Genomic DNA, 14,357 nt, shown 5'->3' with positions numbered 1-14,357 from the left:
GCCACCCTAGGAACGCCAGCCACCCACCGCACACCTGTGAACGGCGGAAGGTCGTGCTGGGGATGCTTGCAAACCCCGGTAACAGTGGCTCACGCCTTTGGCAGGGTGCTCGAGCCATTGTTCGACCGTGGAGAAGTGGCACATCTTTGTCGCAACATACCTCTCCTTGGGGCGGCATCTCACTTCCGCACTGCCCCTTGTGCACGCTGGTCCCAGTGCTCAGAAGGGTCCCAAAGGGACCACCGTCCTTGTTACAGAGCACTTTCACACCGTGTGAAGGGCCTCTTGGTTCTTTTCAACTCATCTCTTCCTGGGTTAAACAGCTCCGTTTCCCTTTGCCGTTCTTAATCATATGTTCTAACTTTTAGAATTCTTGACATCTGAGTTGTCTCCCCTCTGAAAATCCTATGGCCTAACAACACATTTCCCAAGATATGACACCATAAGAAGGCTTAGGACACCCTAAGCCGTACGGGGTCCACGGGATCACAGGGTAGCGTGTTACTGCCACCTGCCTATGTCTGGAGCCTATATCCCAGCTGCCACAGCTAAAAGTAAGGCTGTGAATTTCTTATGGACAGGAACTGGCCTCGGTCACAGCAGGCAGAAGAGTAAATGAATAAGGTTGTCCGAGTGCTTTTTAACAACAGCAGCCACACTTCACAAAGCACTGCTAAGGAAGCATTTCCCCTTCCCCTTTGCAGTCAGATGGCTCCCTGGACCCCAGCAGGTCTCTGTCTCCCCTTTTCAGGTCAAACAGCATCTTTCCAGCTCCACTGCTGATGCCACTCTGGCCACCTGAGATCACCGCAAGTTCTCCTTGTCTTCCAGAACTCCAGAACTTCAGCCACACCACCCGGTCCTATGCCGCACGCAGACCTGAAGAGCGTGTGGTCTACTCTTCCTACAGGTTAGTGTCGAAGGTAATGAACGGGACACATCCTGACACTCATCAATGCACTGGCCTCCTCTTCCCCCTAGCTCTGACTCTGGTGAATTCTACCACCACAGCCGTCACATCTACGTGGAAACCACAAGCACCAAACTTCAAATTTGCTGTTTGTCCTTCTCAAATAAAAACACTCAAAACGTAGCCATTCCTTATATTCTAACATCTAGTCATTAAGAATTCAAATATGCATTATATGGCGCCATGAGTACAATGAGGATCAAAAGGGACAAGGCCCCTGTTTTCATGGAGTTTACATGGTGAGCAACTAAATGAACAAATAAAATAATTGCAGTTATGGACTTCATTTAAATAGGTTAATTGTGATTGGCGTTACGAAGGAAGTAAGCAGACAGATAAGGTAGTTCTGGGCAGAACCTGCTTTAGTACAGAGCAGGCAGGGCCTTGGGGAGTGACTGCAGGGTGAGAAGGAACGAGAGCATCTAAGCCCAAGGAACAGCTACAGCCCAGCTGCTAGAATGGGATATGCGTGCTCCGCGGAGCTGACAGAGGGCCAGTGTGACTGGAGCAGAGTGGGCCTTGTATGGGTTTCACTTGGAATACAACGGGAAGCCACTGAGACGTTCATCTAGTGGATGCAGAATGGTGTTGTTTGCAGTTTTTGAAGGGCCTTTTGCTGTATGATGATCGCACGGGGGATGGAGGAAAGTGAAAGGGGGAATACCAATGATAGAACTCTGTGACAAAGGCTAAGGGAAGCAAGAAAGGGCTTGCACTGGTGGGTGGCAGTGAGATGGGAAGATAGATTCAAGATCTATTCTGAATGTATCCTGCATGCAGGTCAAATGTAAGGGGTGAAGGGAAAGGAAGAGTAAGGGTGATTTCAGCGATTAGAGAGAGGGCCATTCACAGAAATGGGGAGACTGGGAGAAGAATCATCTGGGGAGGGGAGTGGATGTCCAGAGTGTTCATCTGGGATGTGTTCAGTTTGAAATGAATCTGTGACAAGAACACAGAAAGCTAGGAAAATAGATAAGATAATTTTAATTGCCAGAGACAATTTAAAATATGCAGGAAAGTAAAGGTAATTACCATGGATCCCACAGCTTAGCCTTGAATGGTACAGACTCAAAATAATGTCCATGTTGAATGTTAATGTAATCAAACATTTAAAATAACTATATTGAGAGGCTGGGGTGTGAGAGGTGGGCATCTATGTATGGTGGAGACTAGGAAGGGAAGAGTGTCACGTGCTAACCTTCCATGTGGGGAGTCAATATCCAGAGCTGGAAATATCAAGTACAAGCAATGTAAGCGTGTCATTTAGAATTCACAGGTAAATACCAACACAATCAGCTACAAATGTTGAAAGTGGTTACCTCTGAAGAAGGGGAAGTTGAGGGTGCTGGAGGGAAGATGCTTATTAACAGCTGCTTATTAACAAAATTTATAGACCTGGGTGAATCTTTAAAGTATGTGCATATATAAATTTAATAAAAATGAAAGATTAAAAATGTTAAGAGAGCCAACCAACTCTACAAGGATGTCAAGACAGCCAGTCCTATGAGCATACCTAAATCCCAGGGTGAGCTTGGAACTTCTGCAAAGCTAAAAAGAAAAATGCTGTCATTAGAAATGCTCCTAGAGATAATATGGCTCATTTACTTATGACAATGGGCCTCTAAAATAGATACTTGTGTTACCATTTTACAGATATGAAAACTGAGGCTCAATGGGATTAACTTGTTTGAGATCACCATTCATTCATTCACTCATTCATTCACTTATTTGATATTTATGCATCATCTCTTCTGCACTAGCCAGGCTAGAAGATGGCCATAGATTTTCAGACTCCAGAGTTTGTGTCCTTTTCCTTGTACCATTTTGTCTCCCATGAAAACAGCTTCCCCAAACTAGAGAAACCTCATGGACAGACTCTTTAAGAGAATATGATTTTAAAGGGAATGGGAAGTTTAAATAAATATGTAATTCTGACTCTGCAAGTGGGACAAACTTAAGTGAGAAGGAAAGGAGATTGAAGGTTAAAGCACCTAAAATAGTTATAAAATTAGCTCCTTCATGAGTTCAGATTTTGTAATATACCAAATAAGACAGAAAGAACTCATGACTAAGAAAAAAGTATAGAAGATAGGCACAAACCTTTAAGATCTGAGTCACAATGGTTGTAGATCAGTACAAGATAAAAGTTTATTAATGTTCAAGATCGCTAAAAATGCTAAGAAAAATATGGTTGTGTCTGCTGTTCAAAGATGTTATGATGTTAACACATATCAAAGAAAGGGCCAACCTACTCTTTAATCCAGTTTGTTTCTATTTTCTTCATCAAGGAGAATGGTTTTAAAATGGAAAAAAAGAACATAAAAATCGCTGAAAGGTGGTTGAAGACCAAAACATGAGACGAGATAGTGAGTTAATGCTTGGGGAATTTAAATAAGTTTAATTCCCCAAACCCAATAGAATGATATGCAAGCTTATTGAAGTTTCTTGTATTTTGACCATTGAGTCATCCATGAAAATCAAATAATTCAACCAAGAGCACGGGGACACAGGAGTTATAATAAAATAGTGAACAAAATTGTAAAATGCTGATATATTAAGATTCAAGATAGAAGAAGAAATGGTTGGCTAGAGCTTTGGCTGAGAGGAAAGATGACTTTCTAGGAGGGACGTGAATTCCTTCAGTGTCAGGCATCAGCAGCCACAGCATCAAAGGACGGGCAGCAAAGCCGTCATCTTTGGGTGGCTGAGACCTTCATCACAGAGCCTTGGTGCCTTCATAGCACACTTGTTCCTTTGGTTATCTGCAGCTACAAGATGACCAAAATGATAACGAGGAAGAGGGATTCCTGGAATGTGGTTGAAAGCCCCTTTTCAGAATTCCCAGATGTGCTCTGAAGGAATCTCGGGAGAGCTGGGGTTCTTAAGAAAGCGATGGGAGCAGAGCCATGAACATTCTATTTTTTTTCACTCTTGTTACAAGTCTTCAGTGAAACCCATTCTTGGTCTTACAGAGATATTCTTGACTGGTGTGGTAAGCCTATGATACTAATAGCCAATATGTATTAATAGTCTGTGTAGGGGCGCCTGGGTGGCGCAGTCGGTTAAGCATCCGACTTCAGCCAGGTCACGATCTCGCGGCCCGTGAGTTCGAGCCCCGCGTCGGGCTCTGGGCTGATGGCTCAGAGCCTGGAGCCTGTTTCCGATTCTGTGTCTCCCTCTCTCTCTGCCCCTCCCCCGTTCATGCTCTGTCTCTCTCTGTCCCAAAAATAAATAAATGTTGAAAAAAAAATAGTCTGTGTAATGTTCACATTTTAACAGAGCATTCCTATGGGATGTTTTGATCCAAAGGAATGAATTCTTAATGGTGGAAATTTTGGCTTTAATGGTCTAAGAGTATGATTTAACAGAGGACCTTTGCCTTATGCCCCTCCCTCATATATTTTTTTGAAAAATTTTAATGTTTATTCACTTTTGAGAGACAGAGAAAGGCAGAGCACGAGTGGGGAGGGGTGCAGAGAGAGAGGGAGACATAGAATCTGAAGCAGGCTCTGGGCTCCAAGCTGTCAGCACAGAACTCGATGCAGGGCTCAAGCCCGCGACGTGAGATCATGACCTGAGCCAAAGTCGGGCACCCAACCGACTGAGCCACCCAGGCACCCCTGCCCCTCCCTCATATTTCTCATAACTGGTGTTCTATCTCTGCTTGCCATGTATTTCCAGAATGTGTCTTTGGATCCCCCATCTTTTTCTCTTTATTGAGGTCTTTGAATTATTTTCTGATTTTCACAGTGGTGGTATATGTCAATTGAAGTAGGAGTATATAGATGCACTTGTGAAGTCTAGAGATCCATTTCCTTCATACTATTTAAAGAGGTACAAAGAACACACTAACCGGATTGACTTCATGTTTCAGATGTTTAACAAATGTTACGAGCCAGAGTGTATATCTCAAATGTATATTTATATAGTTGAGCACCGTAGAATGTGTCTTCAGGGTACTATTGTAAACAAGCTGTCAAGCCTAACTGGGTTATCTTGGGGGAAAAAAAAACCAACTTTTGTTGCACATGCCATTTACAAACCTTGTAAGAAACATTCACTGATCGAATCAATTGTACACGTTTAAATACATGAAATGCCGTGATATTTGTTCAAAAATCCAAAGGTGAGACTTTTGCCTATTAGGCTTTTGGGAAAGCTATCTATTTTAAAAATTAAAATTCAGCCGATTAACAAAGTGCCTTAAAATTTTTACATCAGTAATTGTTTTCATACTTTGAAGAAATAAAATTAAATTGATTATGTAACGCTGAGAGTGAATGTCAGACTTTGGGGTAAAGTTAATATACTCATTTTCTCATTCTTCTGCTTTTATTAGAAAATAAGCAGCATTATCCCAAACATCCCAAATTTCTGTGATTAAATGTAAATTTGTTTTCATCTGAAACATAAAACACTAGAATACCTAAAATAAAATTTTACTCATTACATTTAATTTTCAGATTTCTTTGTAAGGAGAATTAATGGAGTAAAGGATCAGCCTCAGCAGTAGCAGAGTTTGGAGTAGGGGAGACTATAGCCAAGGTTATCAGTGAAGGCTTCCTGGAGGAAGAGAGGTTTGAACTAGGCCTTGGAGAATGAAAAGAATAGAGTCAAACTTGAGGACCCTGAAGAAGGAGGAAAAATAGGGAAAAATCTAGGTATGTCTGGGAAATAATGACTAATGCAATTTAAAGTATGTAAGTAGTGGGTCCATTGAAGGATCTCTCGCAGCAATCCAGGAAAGACATTGTGGTAGAGGCAATTCATTCATTCACTTCTTGATCCATTTGTCCAGTATCTGTTTACTGAGCACCTGTCACGTGCCAGGTACAACTGTAGACACTGAGAGTATAAAGGACGGGATGTACGAGGTGACTTATGACGGGCCTTTGGACAGAGTACAGCAACATGCTGGTACATTGTAGGCAGGAAAGGCTGAAATTCTCAAGCATTCGGAAGAAAATCACCAATGATACGGGTGGTAGGCAAGTGCCTTCCACTGTAGTCCGAGGAGTTAAAATAAGCTTCAGTGGATAAAAATTCCTATAGCATTGACTTCCATTCATTAATTCAGCACGTTTTGATGGAGCCCCTGACTCTGGGCATAGTGCTGTGCTAACAGGGGAAGGAATTCTCAGCTGCTAGAATGGATGGCAAGGAAGGCGTAGAGCTCCCTCCCAGGATGTGTTGCCGGAGAGGGCAAACCTGTCTGGAATGGCTGGAGCTCAGGACACAAGGGGCCTGTGACCTCTTTGGATGGGGCAGGAAGCCCTCTGGGCTCCTGCAGCCCTCAGGTCATCATTATGGACATTGGCTATCTTTGAACTACAGTTTTGCAGAAGTGCCAACTATTAATAGACAGTAGAGAGCAGAGTTTACTGTAATAGGCTGACAAATATAGATCTGAGATATCATTATACGGCCAATTTCTCTTCTGCCCGCAAAAGCTTTGTTGGCCCTTGAGTTTCTTCCTTTCCCTCTCGCTCAACTAAACACAAATGGCTGGGTACAGAGCATATTCTGGCTCTGCCTGCGAACAAAGATAGGACACAAAGTAAGACATAAACTCTGGTATTATAGGCCCCATTTCTTATTTTCATTTATTTATTGTCAGATGTTTTAAAGGACCCAACAGACTTCTTCTCCATCCTTTGCTCCTGCCCCCCCTCTGAGCAGCCCAGAGCATTTGGACTTACATTTATTTTCATGCATGATTTACAAGCCTTCTCTTTGGGAATCTTGATGCTAGGTCACTAAGAGAGAATCCCGAAGTCATGTCAGGGAAAAGATATACTTTTATTTAATGGAGCAATAAACTGGTTATGGAGTCTCCTTAGAACTTTTTAAAAAGGTTGCTGTAGGCAATAGTTTGAATGTCGTCCAAATCCTGGATGTATCTTTTTTAGTCTTAAATAATTATAGAGCTGGCATGCTTTTGTGATTATCCCAGTGATAGACTCACCTAGAAATAGAGCAAAGGACTCTTATTAATAGTGTCCACACGGTGGTTCCTTCCACACATGAAGACTAAAATAAAATAGTCAAACTTGAGGGAGTTTTAGCCATAACCTGAAAAAATATTCAAATGATTCTGTGCCTCCACTTGTGAAAACGCTAAGATCAATTTCCAATATATTTTTAAGGGCAACAGTATGTGATTCAAATTACCCCTGAATGCAAACACATAGCACTGTGGGTTTTTAAGTGAATGATAAATGTCAGTTCACAGGTTCCCTGTACTGTTGAATTGCTTATCTCAAGACATGGTAGAATCATGGCTTGGGACTTGAAAACATTCTTCCCTTACGGATCTGTTTTCTATCACCTCAACTCTGCCCTCTACTTTGTTACCGAAAATTCTATTGTGTTTTCCTCACAGACTTCCTTGCCTGTAGGTATTTTATAGCATTGTGGTAATATTATCTTTCCATGGCTTGCACTTTTTTCATTTTAACTCTGAATTCAAGGACTACTTTTCCAGCCTTTAATGAGGCAAATCTATGTTTTTAATCCATTTATATAACACGGAAGGATTTACTTTGAAGATTTCTTTTTTAATAAGGCATTGTGAAACTGGAAAGTATTGTTCATATTGCAAACGTGGGCATATTTCACCTAGAAAACAGCGAGAAAATAAATGACTCAGAAATCCGCTGTTAGTGATGATGTGAAAACTATCATGTGTTTGTTACGCTTGTTATTTGTTAGTGTAATGTAGACCTTTGAGTTATTAGATATGTCTGTGAAAATACTGGCTGAATAGGAGAACTGGATAAAAATCCAAGAAGATAACATGACCTTTGAACCTTATTCATTGGCAGGGACTAATATGTCTGAAGAAATGCTGTTTGGATAATCATTGTTCCTGTTCATCACATGCATTGAGAACCATGCTGAGAATACCACGGTGAGCAAGATAAAATCTCTTGTGGAAAGGGCTTGACATCTAGTGGGGAGTAAGCCATGACATTACTCTTGGATAAATTCTATGACTGGAAAGTACGGGAAGGCACATGGGAATTAGAGAGTAACTCCACTGCAGAGAACAGCAGATAACTCCTAAAGAAAGTAATGTCAAAGTTGCTGTAGTTGGTATAACTTCAAGAAGATCCCCAGTTAACCGTGTCTTTATGTAATGCCCCTCCCTTGAGGGTAATGGCCCTCTGTGTAATGCCCCTCCTTGAGGGCGAGACCTGTCAATTACTTCCGTCCATAGAATATAGCAAAGTTGATAGGATGTTACTCCCATGATTTTGCTACATTGTATGACAAAGGTGGAAGGAATTTGCATAGGTAAATCAGGCTCCTAATCAACTGACTTCAGGTTAACCCAGAGGGAGATTATTTTGGGTGGGCTGACCTTATCAGCCAAGCTCTTTAAAAAAGACCAGAAGTCAGGAAGATTTGCCTCTTGGCTTTGAATCAGTAGCTGCCTTGTTTCTAGAGGGTCTGGGAGTGGGCCAAACGGTGAAAAATTGTGGGGGTCTCGGGAAGCTGAGAGAGGTGCCTGGCTGATAGCCAGCAAGAAAGCAGGAACCTCAGTCCTACAACCACAAGGAATTAAATTCTGCCAACAACCACATGAGCTTGGAAGAGGACCTTGTGCTCCGGAAAGGAATGTGGCTCAGCTGACATCCAGACCGCAGCCAGGTGACATCCTGAGCTGTGGACCCTAAGCGCTGGGCTGCACTCAAACTCCTGACTCATGGAAAGCGTGAGATGATGCACGTGTGTTGAGGCAGCTAAATTTGTTATGCGGCGTTAGGAAGCCAGTATAGCTGAGACATGACTGATGGCCCTTAGATGGGGAATGCTCCAGGATTTTAGTAGTATGTGTAAAATCACAGGCTTTCTGGTCAACATTAACTTAGCTTCTTATTTAGCCAGCTGCCTCTGAACAGGTTAGTTAACCTCTCAGTTTGCCTATTCTGGAAAATGGACATTATCATTATCATCACCATCCTCCCTACCATCATCATTATCATCACCGTCATCATCATCACCACCCCCTGTCTCTGTCACATCCTTGTCATCGTCACCTTAATCATCACTGTCCTCATCTGCATCATCACCATCATCATTCTTCCCTTACAGGGCAGCTGTGAGGATTAAGTGAACTAAGCTGCTGAATGATTTTAAATAGAAGCAGGGCATGAACAGAGCCAGGATTCTAGTTCAGTCTGTTTGACACCGGGTTCTAGAATGCTCTTCTCAACTATAATGTATATTGTCCTTCTCTATTGTTAAGCATTCACATTTAGTCATCTGACAGATCTGACTTTAAGATCCAGCTTCACCTTGAGCAAGAAATTAAAATTTTAGGGTGTGTCCTCATATATAAGGTATGAAATAACAGCACCCAGCTTATAGGACTGTAAGGATTAAATGAGATAGCACATACGAAGTGAGTAGCAAAGTACGCACTTAAGCATTTCTTAGATAGCTTACATTGCTTAAGAAATGTTTATATGTATTACTACCTGCAGACTTCATTCACTGTACATATGATCCACACACATAGTCCTATCTACACATGTATGAAAAGCTTCTCTGCATAAGGCATAGATTATGGGGGAAGAGTATGAAGATCACTGAGACTAAGACACGTTTTGATTGGTCCAGAACGTGTCAGGTCAGGTGAGCGCGGGGAATCAGTGGACGTGTTAGATGTGCAGAGATCATCCTTCCGATCGCTGCGTTTCTTAATTTTAAAAATTCTTCACTGTAATTACTTCCTGTGTGTGTGGATGTAGCCGAGCCAACTGATTTACACCCCTCAGGTCCTTCTTCACGGATTATATAATTATTTGTTCTTTGATTTTCAAGGGCTGAATCATTGCTTTCTATTTTCATAGCTTCCCTTTCTCTAAAAGGGCTTGCCTTGCCCCATGAATAGGTCCTGGTGATGTTTGGTTGGCGGAAAGCACGCTTTTTCACACAGTGTGGCTTATTATTACTATAATTTTCTAAGCTTGGCTCTTGCCACTGCTAGTCCCGAACAAGCCGCAAACTGAAAATGCTAGAAGTCATGACGAGGAGTGGAGAAGATTTGTTTTATTTTCTCACGGTGCGAATGCAGTCTTTCCCGTGCCTGCTCTGCTTGTTTTATTGGCTCTTCTGCTTCCTCCCTCTTTCTGACTCATTGGTATAGACTGTGTTTATTGTTGTCTTACAAATTATCCTTCCACTTGGCATTTGCTGTTGCTAATTGCCTACTAACTTTCTCGCCATTCGAGTAATGAGTGGCAATTTCGCATCTACCTCCAAGCAGATATTATGGTTTCTCATCATTATTACACTGCATCTATTTCTCTCTTATACTCTATTTGACTTATATGTATATAATGTCTTTTTTTTACATGAAAGAAGCAGCAACCATTTATATTCATAATTATTCCATCTTTTCCAGAGCAAGGCAAAATAAGTATATTCAACACATTCTGTATGGCGATTTACATTAGGGAACTGAATTACAGTTACTAACATTTTCAATAAAGTTTGAAAATTGTGCAATTGTACAAACATATCAGAGCCTCTTTATCACTTTTGTCGGGGCAGGGAGCTAAAGCCTGTATGTATTCTAGAAGAACTGGGTGAGACTCCTGAGCACCTGTGGTGAGCTGACCGTTTAGATGGGGACCTTTTACTGATCATCCAGGGGCACATCTCAAACTCTTCAACCAATTTGCCCACTGACTGATGGCACCTCTTTTCCTGGTACAGGTTGGGCCACTGAGAGCCAAGAGACAAAAAGCAATAGAGGGCAGTGTTCTTCTGCTACAGGAAGATTATATAAAACATGGTCAAGTTATTATTCTGTAGCTCATTTGAATAGGCATTTTTACCCAGATTCACCTGATTTTGGATAGCAGAGTCCATACGTGTCCTCTAGAGGCTGGCTGATTGTTACCGGAACCACTATTGACAATGCTGCTCGTTTAAGGTCTGTCTCTTGAACTGAAATTATCTCCCACTTGTCTTAACCCCACAGTCATCCCTCCCCAATCCATCCTTTCCATGGCTGCCGGAATTCTCTGTTTGAAACAGAAATCTATGTCATCCCCGTGCTGAAGAAGGCTTGTTATTTCCCCACTGTAATGAAGAGATGATGGTTAAGTGCACAGCTTTGGAACAATGGAAACTTGGCTAGACAACTTTGCCTTAGTGATTCTACTTGAACCTCAGCTTTCTCACCTGAAAATGGGGGTAATGATGTGCACTGCATCAGATTATGTGCAGGTTAGAAATAACATGCCGAGTGCTCAGTGGAGCCTCTTATGTAATGTGAGCTTTCAGGAAACGCTAGCTCTTAGCTAGTCTTTTTTAAATAAGCCTGATTGATTTAAAGTCAGCATTCCTTTCAGAAAAAGGGAAAGCATCAGGAGCGACAATTCATGTAATTTGGCCTCTTCCTCCAATCCATCAAAACTTAACATAATTCAATTGTAAAGCAGTTGTAATTCATAGCTCTGTTTTCTCATGTGCCAGGTTATTTTATATTCAAGTGATCATGACTATTAGAAGAATATTCCATTTTTAGAACCGGATTTCAGGGAGTTGACAGAAATGTCAACATAACATGGCCAAAAAGAAATACATAAACAATCAGATCAAAGAGACTCAGCCAGAAGAGAATCCTATTCAGAGGAAGAGAGAAAAATGTTCAGAGGGAAATTAAAGAGGCTGACAACAAATTAAATATCACCGGCAAGAACATTTTTATCTGGCGCACGATGCTTTGTGGGTTCTGATTCTTCTTTTGAACACCCGCACTCACATGAATCCCTTTGCATTTGCTGGCCTTCCCCGTGGGATGACCCCGGCGTCTACACGCAACAACATCTTTGCTCATCTCTCATTTCACATCCCTTGGTTGTGCCTTCTCTCTGCCCCATCTTGTGTTGCCCCCAATCAACACCTGTCCATTTTACTGCCTGTCTCTACATTCTTCTTCTGCATATCACTTGTCACTACTATGAAATATGCAATATTTGTGCATCGTCTTTCTGCCCCACTCAAATGTATCCTGTCCAAGGGCAGGGTATTATAGACTGAATGCTTATGTTCCTTCCAAATTCATATGTTGAAATCAAACCCCCAGTAAGATGGCATTTGGGGCGGGGCTTTGGGAGGTGATTTGGTCACGACAGTGACACTGCCAAGAATGGGATTAGTGCCTTTATAAAAGGGGACCCCAGAAGGCCCCCTCGTCTCCTCTATCATGTGAGGACATGGTAAGAAGATGGGTGTCGATGAACCAGGTGGTGGGTTCTCACCAGACACCAAATCTGCCAGCACCTTGATCTTGGACTTGCCTGGCTTCCAGAACCGTGAACAATAAATTTCCATTATTTATAAGCCACTGGTCTGTGATACACTGTTACAGGGGCCTGGATGAACTAAGACACAGGGGCTCTGTGTTATTCAGAGTTATATCCCCGGTACCTAGAATAGAGCTTGATATCATAGGTAGTCGATAAATCCTTGTAAGATGAGTAGATGGATGGTAAAGTTAAAGTCCAAATCCCCAAGAAGAAATGTTTACAAGCTCTATTTCTTTCTTGTTTTTTAAGTTTATTTATTTGAGAGAGATAGAGACAGAGAGAGAGACAGAGAGAGAGAGAAAACGTGAGCAGGAGAGGGGCAGAGAGATAGAGAGGAGAGAATGAATCCCAAGCAGTCTCTGCTCTGTCAGCACAGACCCTGACGTGGGTCTCGAACTCATGAGTAGTCAGATCATGACCTGAGCTGAACTTGAGTCAGAGGCTTAACCGCCTGAGCCACCCAGGTGCCCCTCTTCTACTTTGTTAATTGTCAAAGAGAGAAATGTCTCATAGATTGGGACTTCTTCCTAAACAACTCTTTAGTGATGGAAAGCTGCCTGGGCACCCATTTTCTTTGCAGAGTGCCTGAAATTCGCTTAATGCAGTTATTGGCATATGGTGTTTTCAGTACTTATTATTATTATTCTAAGTATGATAGATTAAAAATGAGATTTCTATTCAGGAATACAGCCTGCGTTACAACAGCGTGCATCTACTGCTCACAGAGCTGTCTCTGACCGTCGCCCCTTTGTCAGACGTGAGTGACTGCACCTAAATGGACCGGCTGAAAAATAGGAGGGGCCCCACTGTCAGCACTGATAGGAGCTGCAAAGCCTCACAGCCGCCGCTCCTGGGGTCCCTTCCTGCTCTAAAATCTGCAGCAGTTCCATCTGGCAGAGTTTTCAAAGTTCTTCCCTGTTTCTTCATCTTCCGGGTAAGAGGATTCACAGCAGTGCTCCGAGGGGCACAGAAAGAGGGGTGATGAGTCTGGAGACATGGGTTCCTGATTTAGTCCCACCACCGTGTACCCCTAATTAAACACCACTTACTCTTCTGGTCCCCCAATTTCCCGATCTATAGATGGGAATAATGCTAGTGCCCTACAGTGTCCCAGAGGAATGTCACGAGGAGAAAATGAAGGGCGGCGCGAAAGTATCTTGACAAATACAAGCACAAGTCTCTTTCAAAAGCAACATCCAGTGCAGTATATCAGCTCCTTTCTTGCATCACCAATGGAGACAAAGAAAAAAACTCCACTGTCATTTCAAAAGGTAGTTCCAACTACGTCAAGGACACTCAAGACTATGTTAATATTAGCTCTCCTGGCATAGTCTTCAAACCATCATTTGATATCTACTTTAAATGTATAAATATGAATGGCAGGTTACAAAAAAAAAAAATCAGGACTAAGACCAAGAGAAGAAATAAAAGAGACTCTGCGAATATATACATGTCTCAATTTTGGGGTATGTTACTAACAAACCACCAAAAAGCAGTCATATTTGTAAGACGTATCATCCTCTCTTTCTCTGTCTCCTCTCTCTTTCTGATTTCTCTACGGATTTTCCAAACTTTGCAGAGGCTCTTTTTGCATATTAAACTGAAGTCAGCTTCAAACACAAGCACAAACAACCCTGCTAAAAACATTTTGTTCAATGAAGGATAAACTATATGACTCACCACATTATTATTTTTGCAAAAAGCTATTATGTAAATATACAGGCTTATATGAGCTTAAATAGTCCGAGGCAAGGATGCAAAGAAAGGAAATACATACACATCTACCGAAGCAATGCTCACGGCGGCCTGGTTTTAACAGACAATTGCACACCCTCACTTAAAGGGCAAAGAAGAAACCATATGTCTATTTTAGTGACTCCATCCCGAAACGGTGTACTTATTCCTTTTATTATATTTTCAAATAAATACATATGGGACCCGTCAGATGTCAACAGTGGCTCAGAAAAGAGTATGAATTAGTCACACTGGCACACAGGGCTCGCGAACAATGAACGGTGCTCTGGAAGACCCTTGAATACAAGCCTATTTGCCTTTTAATC

At 42.0% G+C, this 14,357-nt stretch overlaps 1 long non-coding RNA gene across 1 annotated transcript; it reads left to right on the top strand.

Moving 5' to 3' along the window:
* Positions 1-757: 757 nt before the first annotated feature.
* LOC125169561 (uncharacterized) lies at positions 758-13,219 on the top strand. The gene is made up of 3 exons (XR_007153727.1): positions 758-910; positions 7,795-7,880; positions 12,980-13,219. It is a non-coding gene; the product is annotated as an uncharacterized LOC125169561 (long non-coding RNA).
* Positions 13,220-14,357: the final 1,138 nt, after the last annotated feature.

This window comes from Prionailurus viverrinus, chromosome A1 (genome assembly GCF_022837055.1).
Source record: "Prionailurus viverrinus isolate Anna chromosome A1, UM_Priviv_1.0, whole genome shotgun sequence".
NCBI lineage: Eukaryota > Metazoa > Chordata > Mammalia > Carnivora > Felidae > Prionailurus > Prionailurus viverrinus.
Note: the sequence above shows the minus strand (reverse complement) of the source record. Positions and strands in the feature narration are given on the sequence as shown.